This window comes from Carlito syrichta, unplaced genomic scaffold (assembly GCF_000164805.1).
Source record: "Carlito syrichta isolate Samal-C Ts95f unplaced genomic scaffold, Tarsius_syrichta-2.0.1 Scaffold237960, whole genome shotgun sequence".
Taxonomy (NCBI): Eukaryota; Metazoa; Chordata; class Mammalia; order Primates; family Tarsiidae; genus Carlito; species Carlito syrichta.
The window spans coordinates 1,212-14,398 of record NW_007182056.1 but is presented as its reverse complement, the minus strand read 5'-3'; the positions used below and the strand labels follow the sequence as shown (position 1 = coordinate 14,398).

Here is a 13,187-nt window from a genome sequence, read left to right as displayed (position 1 = left end):
GGGGTGTAGGGGACAGAACACAAGTGTGGAGGGACTGAGGCGGAAGCTTTTCTGGCACAGGAAGGAGGTGAACATGGCAGAGTAGGAGGGTCAGTAATGGAGATGAAATCAAAGCAGACTCAGAGATGGAGCTTGTAGGACTGTTGTAGGAACTTTGAGTTTTATCCAGTGAAAGCACATTGGAGGGTTTTGGGTAGAGGCATGGCGTAAACTGACCTACAGGGTCATGCTGACTGCTGTGCTGAGAATGGCAAAAGGAGGACAAGGCTGGAGTAAAGGAGGCCGTGGTAGCTAATGCAACAGACCCTTGTGGCCTGTAATCAAGACGTTTCCCGTCTATCACTCAGGAAATTGTTGTAATATACTTATTTTATTATAACTGCCAGCTGCGGGAAAATTATACTTAGTACACAAATCTATGGTGCCTACAATGTGAATGGCAATGGCTTATCTTGGGCACCTGAGAAAGAGAGAGCGAAAGAGGAATCAAGGATAACTTTCAGGTTTCGGTCATGAGCAACAAGAAGGAGGAAATCTCCATAATCTGAGAAGGGTGAGTGTATGAAGAAGGTTTACAACGGGGGCTGGCAGGACATCAGTTTGAACATGTTAAATTTAAGATGTGTGATGCTGAGGATAATAAAATATCGTGGCTCATATGATTGCTGTGAGGATTAACTTAGTTAGCATGTGTAAGCATTACAAGCAGTTTCTGTCAGTAGTTGCTCAATAAATATTAGACATTATGTTGAGACAGGGTCTTTAAAGAGGTAATTAAGGTTAACTGAGGTTTTATGGATAGGCCCCAACCAATGACTAGTGTTCTTATAAGAAGAGAAGATTAAGCCAGGTGCAGTGGCTCACTCCTGTAATCACAGCACATTGGGAGGTAGAGGTGAGAGGATTGTCTGAGCCCATGGGTTTGAGACCAGCCTGGGCAACTTAATGAGACCTCATCTCTACAATAAATCAGGAAACATTGGTTGGGTATGGTGGTGCATGCCTGTAGTTCCAGCTACTTTGAAAGCTGAGGCAGAAGGATCACCTGAGCCTAGCAGGTCAAGGCTATGGTGGTCGTGAGAGTGTCAGTGCACTCCAGCCTGGGCGACAGAGTGAGAATCCAACTCAGGAAAAAAAGAGATTAGGACACAGACACACACAGAGGGGAGACCAGGCGAAGACACAGAAGGAAGGTGGCCATCTGCAAGCCACAGATGGAGGCCTGACCTTGATCTCAGACTTCTAGTCCCCAGACCTGTGAGAAAATAGATTTCTGTTGTTTAAACCAAAAAAAGTTAGGCATTGTTATTATAAGGTCACCTGATTTTTCACTATGCACATTTAAGTTTAGTGTGTGTGCATATAATACACACGTACAAGCACATACATATACATATATATGTAATCGTATATGCATATACGAGGCAGGACCCAAAAATCCTGAAATTATTTTTTTGGGGGTGAGCCCCTTGTAGTACAGACTTCCCCCATACTAAGTGTCTAGGAACCCATTGGCATCTATGTACTAGCTAGCATTGTTGTGAGATGCTATGTTTGGCTTCAATGAATTTTTTTTGGAAATCCTTTCAACGTGATTGCCCACTTCATCTTTAGCAGTTTTTGACCAAAAATGACATGACTCCCATGCCCCACCTTCCCTATTCACCTGGACCTCCTCCCTCCCAGCAACTTTTGTTTCACTAATGAAAAAAATCCTCAAAGGGAAATGTTTTGTCAATATGGAACAGGTGAAACAAAATGTGATAGAAGCATTAAAAGGCACCCAAACTGATTCATTCAAAAACTGCTTTGAGCAGTGGAAAAAGTGTCTCGAAAGGTGTATTGCATCAAATGGAGTGTACTTTGACTGGAGTTTCAACACGTAAGAATACATAATTTTTAATAAATAAATTCCAGGTTTTTTTGGATCCCTCCTCATATGTAGACACAGAATCATCCTCTTAAGCAGTTATCACTTCAGGTTTGGTATTCCCAAACATAATTCTAAAACATCACCCCGTTCTAATCTACTATCCAATTATAAATTAAAAACTTATTTTAAATATATATAAAGGTAAACATATTTTAATGAACCATATATATAAACATATATATATATATATGTTTTAATAAAACCATTTATATAAACATATATATGTTGGGTTTTGTTTTGTTTTTTTGAGTTGTGTTCTCACTCTGTTGCCCAGGCTGGAGTGCAGTGGCACAATCACAGCTTACTACAGTCTTCAAATCCTGAGCTCAAGTGCTCCTTCTACCTCAGCCTCCTGAGTAGCTTGGACTACCACCATGCCTGATTAGTTTTCTAATTTTAATTTTAATTTTTTCTTCTGTAGAGTCTGGGTCACTATGCTGTCCAGACTTGTCTTGAATTCCTGGGCTCAAACAATCATCCCACCTCAGCTTCCCAAAGTGCTTGGATTACAGTCGTGAGCCACCACACCCAGTCCATATATATATATATGTTTTAATAAAACCATGTGAATGTGTGTATTTGGGGATTTTGTTTGTTTTGTCAGGTCCCTTCTCCTCTTCCCCCTGGTGCACATATGGGTGTCTTTATCCTAATGGGTTAATGATATACAAACAAGTGAGAAACTATCTGAGACTAGAATTGATTATCTTTCAGAATGTCTTTCAGTTTCCAACCAGACCTGACAAACGAGGAGTAATCAGATCTAGGCTGTAAAAACAAAATTAAATTTTTGTATTGATTACCTGTAATACCATTGAAGAAGAATATTTTGAAGTGACTGTTTAAAAGCCACCCTCTTCATATGCAAAAACATGTTTATTATAATCAGTGTAGCAGGTTTTTCTCTCATCACTCTCTTGTTTTCTGGACCACCCCAGACTAGACTAATGAAAGAGGGGTTTTGATAAGATTAAAAGAGACTATTTCATAAAATAACAACTCCATCAAGTTAACCTGAGTGGTGGCAATTCTGGAAGTCTTTGATAAGGCAGAGAAAAAAGACAAATGCTAAATAGTCTAACATGAAGACATTTTAGTACTGCACTGTATTTGACATAGCTAAGGACTTAAGAACGGCCTCTCAGAATGGAACTCGTTTGTACGTAGGGGAGTTACTGTAGATATGTAGCAAATATCTTTAAGTTTCACTTTTTCTTAGATACGTTTCAACATGGCTTCCATTTGTCCCTTTATGAAATTTGGGAAATACTAACTTTATTAATATTATTTGTCAATACATGTGCTCCATGGATATTGTCACCTCTTCGCTAAGCTTTAACTAGGTGTCCTGTTTGGTACATTAACAATTTTAAAAGCTGAGCAGTTGATCATGCTTAAAGTATATTGACATATGCATTTAGAAACATCCAGTTTGGCGATACTTTTTATTTTATAAAAACATGTCACATATTTTCAGCAACTTATTTAGGATTTCATAATGAAGTATTCATATAGGATTGCTCAATTATTATATAGCATCCCTCATTGCACTAAGCTTTAGAAGAGCAAGATCTGTGTTTCACTCACTATTGTATGCACAGTTCCTAGAACATAGCAGGTGACCAAATATTTGATGAATGAATCAATAAGAGAATGATTAAATGTATTCATGCTGGTTAAGCACTTGATACAGCGCCCATAGTCAGCACTGAACACATATTCATTCCCTGTATTATTATTATTCCTTTAACGTTCACCTGCTTCTCTACAAGAAATCTCTCCTGCCAGTTTGACACTTAATCTATCTCCAAATTTCATCCCCAGAGCCTCCTTTTAGAAAGTCTTTCCTGAACTCTCCTTTGGATTAGAGGTTCTACCCAGGGGATCCCTCAGCATGTTGTACTTCTTCCTATCATAGGATTAGCCAGTAGTGTGTGTCTTTTCTCACCAGATTGTCAACTCCCGGGGGAAGTGACATGTCATATTGGATTCCCCATTGCCCGCTGCACTGCTTGAAACAGCAGGTGTTCAATACAGTAAGTCCCCTACATATGAACCTTCAAGTTACAAACTTTCAAAGATGTGAACGTGTGTTCGCATGCCCAATCACGTAAGTTAGTTCAAGTGTCTGGCATACATTGTCATGTGCTTACATCATCTACAAGTGGTTGTGCTTTTGTGTACTTTACGGTACTGTATATAGTACAGGAATACAGTATCTTTATTTCAAGTCCAGGATATCCAGAAGCAAGTGTAAAAGCAGCAGTGATATAGCTGGTATAGCTGATTGTGTTAGTTGGGTACTTAGGCTAACTTTGTTGGACTTAACAAACAACTTGGACTTACAAATGCACTCTCAAAACAGAACTTGTTTGTATGTAAGGGACTTACTGTAGATGTGTAATGAATATCATTCAATTTTACTTGAATGATGTATTTCAACATGGCTTCCATTCATCCCTTTATGAAATTTGGGAAACACTAGCTTTATTAATAGTATCTGTCAACTATCTCTTAGTGATGCATAACTTCGGCATACAGTTAATAGTCATTTTATGTTGAATCTTTCTAGCTTCAGAATAAAAGATGATATATTCTGGTCACCTTGTACTCCGGTGTGCAAAATCTGCTCTCTCCTATGTGCTGACTAAACTTATTATCGTGGCTTTTGAGAATGCAAATACGTGGAGACATAGAGTTGAAAGGGATTTCCTCCCCTAGTGAGTTGCCTAAACTACCCATAACTAATGGCTAGTGAACGCATTTTCAAAGCTAGCCAGTGATGGAAATCACCTCTGCAGCTGAGTTCTGCCTGAGGTTAAAAAAGAACTCTCTTGTTACATTCTAATCCAATTTTGTCTGCTTTTCATCTCTATAGAGATGGAGAAAAGCCAGCTAGCATTCTCCTCCAAATAAACCATCCTGCTCTTGAAGAAAGTTATTAAATCAGTCCTTGGCCTGTAATTTTCAAGGTGAAACCTGTCAACTTCTTTTACCTCTTCTCCTAGTTCTGTTCCTTCATCCTCTTAATGGTTTCTGTATTTTCTCTGGACCTTTTCCAACTTCTGTGCAACTCTCTAGAAATTCAGAAACCAAAACTTGACTCAACGCTAATAAGGCCCTGACCAAAGTTAAATATAGAAAAAAATTATAGGTTCTCAGCTTTGTGTGTCATACTCTGTCATGCATGTCAGGGCAGGAAAATGCCATTAATCTAGATGTCACTAAAACATCATCTGTGATATTCTAAAGCAAGGTTGAACAAGAATTTATCACTTTAAAAATATCTTCTCCATAAATAATATAAAGAGAAGCACAGAAGATATTTAAAACGCTTATAATAATATATTATTAAGACATTTAAGGAGTGAAAATAACCAATATCACACATTATAAACTGTTTTTAACTTTTTACTAGACTAATTTACATAAGGAACTCTTTTAAGTATGGGGTTTAGGAAACCAGATTGTATTTCTGTGAGTGTTTGAAATTGATGCCGCATTTTGACACTCAAATGCATTTTGTTTATTAGAGCCTTTATTAATTCAACTGGCTTCCAAATTTCCTCAAAACTAGTAAAGATTTTTTCATATTTTGAAAATAATGAGACCAAGTGTGGTGGCTTATGCCTATAATCCCAGCACTCTGGGCAGGAGGATTGCTTGATCCCAGGAGAGATCAGTCTGGGCAAATGGCAAGACCCCATCTCTACATAAATAAGAATAAATGCAGTCTGATGTAGTGGGCCTCCTGTAGTCTCAGCTACTCAGAAGATTGAGGTGGGAGGACTGTGCCACTATACTCTTGCCTGGGTGACAGAGCAAGACCCCAACTCCAAAAAAAAGTGACATATTTCTAAAATCATTGTTTTTCTCATTGCTCTTTTTCTCTTTCCTCTTGGATTTTTATTTGTGAAGGATTGTTCCTCAGAACAGATTTTCACATTATTCATTCCCCTGTTTTATCTAGAGATATACACCAGTACCATAGGGTGGTTGGCGCTTGTTGGCACCTTCCTGAAGACAAGAGTGGCTTGTAGGGTACCCTAGCATAGTTTTCCATGCTCTTAGCAGCTGCTTGTCCACTTTTGGCTTTTTCAGCTCCCAGTTAGAGAGAACATGGGCCCAAGGACTACGCTCTGTTCTATAGGATTGTTAAATTTCACTGCTAATTTCTAAGTTTCAACTTCAATTTCTTTTGTTCCTCCAAGAACTAGTTCCATTGTCTCAAGTAGTCTTTTACCAAATCCCTTCCTATTCTTTTAAAGACACTTGTACAGACCAGGCTCGGCGGCTCAGCCTGTAATCCCAGTACTTTGGGAGGCCAAGGTGAGTGGATTGTCTGAGCCCGTGGGTTTGAGACCAGTCTGGGCAACTTGGCAAGACATCGTCTCTACAATAGATAAAAAATTAGCCAGGTGTGGTAGCGCGTGCCTGTAGTTCCAGCTACTTGGAAGGTTGAGGCAAAAGGAGTGAGACTCCAACTAAAAATAAATAAATAAAAAAAATAAAGACACTTGTATATAAGTATAGGGTATTGCAAAGGCTTTGTTTGGGTTCATAAATTAATTTCTTTAGTTGTGTTTTTTCTCAAGTCAATTAAATTCTGTTGAATTTAGATTCTCTTCTAGTTCCCCTAAAAGCTGAATCCCGTACAAGGACTTGGAGGTTAGGACTTCTGTTTGGGAGGTTATCCCAAAGATGAGGAAGGAGGGAAAAGGAAGAGTGTGAAGGGATGGAGGGAAAGCAAATAGAACACATTATCAAGGTCTAGTTGTGAGCAGTGGGGATTCAGTTTCTGCAGGAGCTTGAAGAAGCACACAGGATTTGTCCTGGGATGGACAGGATGCTGGAGCATGAGTCTATCAGCTCCCATCACTCATTGGAGATTGCTCTCAGGGGTGATAAGTCTCTGACACTTGTGGGCTGCTTGGTGCTTAGGCAGAGGCTTTGGGGCAGGTACTGGGACAGGCCCTGAGGCTGGAAATGGGACAATATCACAGGCAGGTTCTAAAACGGAGCAGAGCTGTCCATTACTCCTGCCCTGAGATTAAAGGTTGGAAGAGGGAGTGTGACAGAGCACAGAAACTTCACCTTAGGCTTTATGTCCTAAACATATGTGATTTGCAAAAACCCTTGGGACAAGGAAATTGGAATTTGGGAGGCAATTTCTAATAATTTTTTAAAAGCTTTGATATGAATCCCCATCAATACCAGGTAACTTTCACCAACAATGCCATGGAAATAAATCTCTTCTGTCTCCTCCCCCAGTGTCAGCATAAAAAAGTAAGACTTAGGCAAAAACCAGAGAGCATTCCACAGAGACTACTGGGAGAGACCCCCAAAGCAAGCCTTACTCAACAACTCAGTCTGGGAACCAAGGAACTCACAGAGACTCAGCTTTGTGACCTGGAGCCCTGTTGATTCATGCATCTAGAGTATTATTTTTCTTTAAGTAGAAATATTTTATTACTGTCACACAGCGAAAATAATTTTTATTAGAGAAGCTGTTAGATTCATTTGCATAATTAAAGCAAATCAACTGGTCTGTGCTGGTGATTTAGAGAGTCATTGCGTTTGAAGAGGGATGGTTGGTACCTCAATTTATTCATAGACAGTATTTTCCAAACCCTTTTGACCATGAATGACCCACAGTAAGACATCCATCTTACATGATGACTCAGTAAACACATACATCAATATATCATGGAAACAAAAGTTCCACAAGATAATGATCCTTACTATATGCTGTGCTGTGCATTCTGATCTTTTCCATTCTATTCCATCTAATCTGTTCCATTCTATTTGTTCTATTCAGTTTTTTTGATGCTGGTCTAGACCCACTAAATTGTTTCTATGACCTACTAGTAGGTCACAAACTATAGTTGGAAAAACACTGCCCTAGGGAACCATAGCTTTGCACTCACAGTTCTGCAACTGATCTGTTTTCTTCCATGTCATAAATCAATGTACACATAATTTATTGCCTACTATCACCATAGAACTCATTTCTGATCCAGCCTTTTTTTTTCTACCAAACCTTTTCCTTTAACTGATAGTGTTACAGTGTAGGAGCTGTTGTTTTGGACACATTGGAAACATTTCTAAATTCTTCAGTACTTCATTCTAAAAGGATAAGTGGTAAAGCCTACAAAAGAGCATCCTGGTTGAGGATGCTTTAGGTCCAAGAAGCAGAAATTCCATCTGAGTCTATCTTAAGTAATACAAAAATATACTGTCTCACAATGAGGAAGTTCAGAGCTAGGCTTGGTTGATTGTTGGCTCATTAATGTCACCCAGATACTAATACCTTCCATCTCTCAGCTCCATGTTAATTCGTTCTCAGGTTGGTAACAAGATGGTTGCAGATGGTCCAGGTGTCACACCCAGGCACAACTACATGCAGAGGAAAAAGAGGGTGGCTCACTGCCTGTGGTTTTTTTATGAAGAAGCATATATCCAATCCTATCCCATTGGCTATACTCAGGTCATATGCCTATTCCTGAATCAGTAGCTGGCAAAAAGGATGTCATCGTTCTTAAACAAACCAGTTTAGAGAGAAGAAAGAGACACCTGAACAATTAAGTCAAAATCTCTGAAGTTTTTTTTTGTTTGTTGTTTGTTTTTTGTTTTTTTGTTTTTGTTTTTTTGAGTCAGAGTCTCAGTCTGTCACCAGGCTGGAGTGCAGTGGCACATTCATGGCTAACACCACCTTGACCTGCTGGGCAGGCGATCCTTCCACTTCAGCCTTCTGAGTAGCTGGAACCACAGGTATGTATCACTGGCTCATTTCTTGATTTGTTCTACAGAGGAAGTCTTGCCATGTTGCCCAGGTTGGTCTGAAAACCCTGGGCTAAGGCAATCCTCTCACCTCCACCTCCAAAAGTGCTGAGATTATAGGCATGAGCCACCATACCCAGCTTGAAGCTATCCTTGATTCTTTCCTTTGTCTCGTATTACACATCTAATTTGTCATCAAATCCTAGTGACTCTACCTCTAAATACATCCAGAGTCAGCCCACTTCCCACCGTGTCCATTGCTACTCTTCTTTTCCAAGTCATCATCATCTCCTGTCCGGATATTGCCCAAGCCTCTGAATTGGCTTCCACTCTTCGTATTCCCCCTTAGTCTCTTCTCAACACAGGGTAACCTTGTTGGAATAAGTTAGATCATGTCACTCCTCCACTCACAACTCTCCTTGCTCCTGGGTTCCCTATAAGCATGCCCGGAGTCTTTGCACCAGGAGCCAGACATGGAGTTTGTCTTCTATGGGGAGGGGGATAGGGATACACACAAGTCAATTAAATAAGTACAATTTATAGTATGGTGGATGGTAATGAGTGGTATAGATAAAAATAAATCAGGTCCCTGCCACTATAAGGCTTACATCCTAATAGACTTGAAGGACGTGGTACAGGGTAGGCCCCTGATAAGTAATCACCATGTATCTCAAGACTCTTTCAGTTGAAAGTGACAGAAACATGATTCATACTAAATTAGCCAAATCAGGAGAAATCCAAAAGCAGGCCTAGCTCCAAGTACGACTGGATGTATAGGTTTAAACGGCATCATGAGGAGCCTGTCTCTCCCATCACCACAGTGCTTGTCTCCACATAGGCCACACTCAGATATACTGTCAGTAAAGAAGACAACAGTGGACACCAGGACTTGAACTAATATCTTACTATCTTAGCAACTTGGTGGAAAGAGAGTCTATTTCAAAAGTCAGACCACAATTTTAAAAACATGGCCCCAAACAAATGATTGACTTCAGTGTCAGTTTCCTTTTCTGTAAATGGTGGATAATAATAATAATAACAATACCTATTTCACAGATCATGATAAAGAAAACTTACCTAATGTATCTAAAGGTACCTTGCACAGGATTTGGCCAAAAGTAGTCACTCGGTAAATATCCATGTTAATTTTTTTTCAGACATGAGTGAATTGATAACAGTTACTGCTTTAGAGAGCTATCAGAGATCAACACCATTTATCAGTGCTTATGCTTAAGCTTAGCACTTTGTTCTATGTTCTCTTGCCCTGCGACTATTTTATGAGAGTCATTTCTTCCATTATATTGCAAAGTTTTCCCTGTGAAGCAAGGTGGATAAGAGGTGGTTTGAAATTTGAAAAGTCTGGATTCAAAGCTGGGCTCTGCCACTTAAACTTGTGAGCTCTTGTGCAACTGAATTACCTTTTATGGGACTCAATTTACTTATTTGTAAAATGGAGATGGTGATACCTGTCTTATTGGGGTTTCTGAGAGGATTAAATGAGATGATATTTTTATTTGCCTGGCACCATGTTGGATTCACCATATAGTGACTATTGCTATTATCACCAGCCTATCATGGTGCCTCCCACATAGCGACTATTTGGTAAGTGAATGCTTGGGATTAGATACACATTCGAGGGCTCACACCTGAATACTTAAGTCAGTTCTGCTTCTACAGATATTTCTACAAACTCATTTTTCTTAAGAATTTCCTCAGACACAGAGTTCTGCACAGTCAGAGTTTCAAGATACTTTTTTTTTTTGGTTTAATAGCTACCCCGAAAAGATGGTGTTGTACCTAGTTTGTCTTAAATTTTATCTCACATCAATAACTATTCTTATGTGTCATTTCCCTCATGTACTACATATGTTTAATTATCTTTTTTCTCAAGTAAGACAGTTTTAAGGGACTCTGGGGTAAAGAGACATGGGGGAAAGTGTACTTGTGCCCTGATTTCTCCCCTTTCTGGTTTCAGAGAAATTATGAAAGAATAGCTTTTTTGTTTTGAGTTAGGGTCTCACTCTGTTGCCCAGACTGGAGTTCAGTGGCATGATCATGGCTCACAGCAGCCTTGACCTCCTGGAATCAGGTGATCCTTCCACCTCAGGCTCCAGAATAGCTGGGACAACAGGCATGTGCCACCACATTGAGCTAATTTAAAAAATTTTTTAATTTTTTTGTAGAGACAAATTTTCATTATATTGTCCAGGCTGGTCTTGAATTCCTGGACTCAAGCAATTCACATGCCTCAGCCTCCCAAAGTGCTAAGATTGCAGGTGTGAGCTACCATGCCAAAAGAATAACTCTGAAAGGGGAAGAAAGCATAATATAACATTTAAGGCCAACATGTTACGTGGGTATGGATTAAGTGTGGAAGGGGCTGGGATCACCAGGGAGACAAACAGCACTGATATTTTGGTACCGGTTGATTGAGCCTATATTAACTACCAGGTTACAATGTGAGACTGCAAGGCACAGCCTTGGCCTGGAAGAAACTCAAGAGCTGTGAGAGAGAGGGTTGCAGAGTGAATGGGGATAGAAGGAATTCTAGTGGAAGAAACACCTGGAGTGGGCGTGCTGGGGCCTGTTTGGGATGGAGTGTGCAAGCAGCAGAAAGGAAGGATATAAGAGAGAAGATTGGGCCAGGTGCAGTGGCTCATACTTGTAATCCTAGCACTTTGGGAGGCCAAGGCAGGAGGCTCGCTTGAACCCAGGAGTTCAAGACCAGCCTAGACAGTATAGCGAGGCCTTGTCTTTATGAAAAATCAGAAAATTGACTGGGTATGGTGCTGTTATATGCAAATCACTAGAAATTAGATAAGCAGCCCAATTAAATGTTAAATTAATAAGTAAGCCATTTATTAAAGCTGGTGGTCGAGAGGGGGGTCATGCCTCCCCACAAATAAAATTTGTGGGGGGTCTTTATAGGCAAAAGCAGTTGGGAAACTGAGTTATTACGGAGATAAACACATGAAACACATGTTCTGGGATTTGACACATAGTACACTCAGATAAGGGGGCACACTATACTTAGATAAGGGAACACACAGTATACTTAGATAAGGGGGACACACAGTATACTTAGATAAGGGGGAAACTGTTAGAGCACTGAGTAGGGTACAGGGCTGTGAGGGTTGTTTATGAGCAATTTTTTAAAATTCTTGCATCAGCCACACAGAAGTTTAATAACAAGTTAACAACATGGAGACAAGCCACAAAATGGAGTTTTACATTTTAAATACAAATTTAGGTTTTATCTAATACACTGCAAACCCTTTAAACATTTCATAAAATACAGCAAAAACACTTTAAATACTTCAGTGGCATGTGGCTGTAGCCTCAGTTACTCGGGAGGTTGAGGCAGAAGAGTCGCTTGAGCCACTGCACTCCAGCCTTGGTGACAGAGTAAGAGCCCAACTCAAAAATAAAATAAAGTAAAATAAAAAGAGGACTGGAGAATAGGATGGGATCATATCATATGTCCAGGAGCTAGGATTTTCATATCACAGATCTTACTACAAGGGATATTAAAAAGTATCTATCGCTTACCGTGCTGCCTGGCAGTCACCATGGTGAGGCTGAGCAAAGAGGCCAAGCAGAGGCTGCCATGGGCCTGCAAGGGCAGCCAATTCACCATCCTCTGAGGCTTCATTCCTCTCATGACTCATCTGGGGTTTAAGAAGAGTATAAACTCTGGGATGTCTGAACCAACTGTTTTGAGCCTGCTTTGGAGATAAAGGACTATTTAGTCATCTGGATTTGGAAAGCATTAATGAATAGAAACAACACAGAAGTGTGCGCTCCCATGGAGTAAGAAATAGCTCATTGTTCAAGTGCCTACTGGTTGAATGGCATAGGTTCTTCCTTCACAGAGGCCTCTATGGACGGGGGAACCTCTACTGACTTATTTATGATCAAAACAATTGTCTTTAACAATGAAAAAACCGGGGGGGAGGGGGAGGGGATTAACAGTAGCAAATATCTGTCTGGGGCTGGGAAAACACCTCTTATCAACAGGGTGTCTGAATGAAACGTAATTGTACACCTAACCCTTAACTGTACCCCACAAAACTATAATAAAAATACTGATTAATTATTAAAAAAAAAAAAAAAAAAAAAAAATTAGCCTGGCATAGTGGTACACACCCACCTGTAGTCCCAGCTACTTGGAAGGTTAAAGCAGAAGGAACACAGACAGTATTGAATTGGTATAGAGGCAAATGGCCCATGGAAACAGATTCATTTAAATGAACACTTGATATGAAAGGTGACATTGCAGAGAAATTGAGAAAGGGTGAGTTTGTTGATAAATAGTGCTGAGAAATAGGATATTCATACACATATTTTTTTTAAAGTTAAAATGAATCCCTACCTCACACCAAACTTCAAATCAATTTCAGGCAAAGCTATAAGGGTAGAAGAGAATATAGAAGAAGATATTTAAGACCTAGGAAGAAGGATTTCTTGAACAAGT

At 39.8% G+C, this 13,187-nt stretch overlaps 1 pseudogene; it reads left to right on the top strand.

The window, feature by feature from the left end:
* Nucleotides 1–12,282: 12,282 nt before the first annotated feature.
* LOC110595052 lies at nt 12,283–12,450 on the top strand (annotated as a pseudogene).
* Nucleotides 12,451–13,187: the final 737 nt, after the last annotated feature.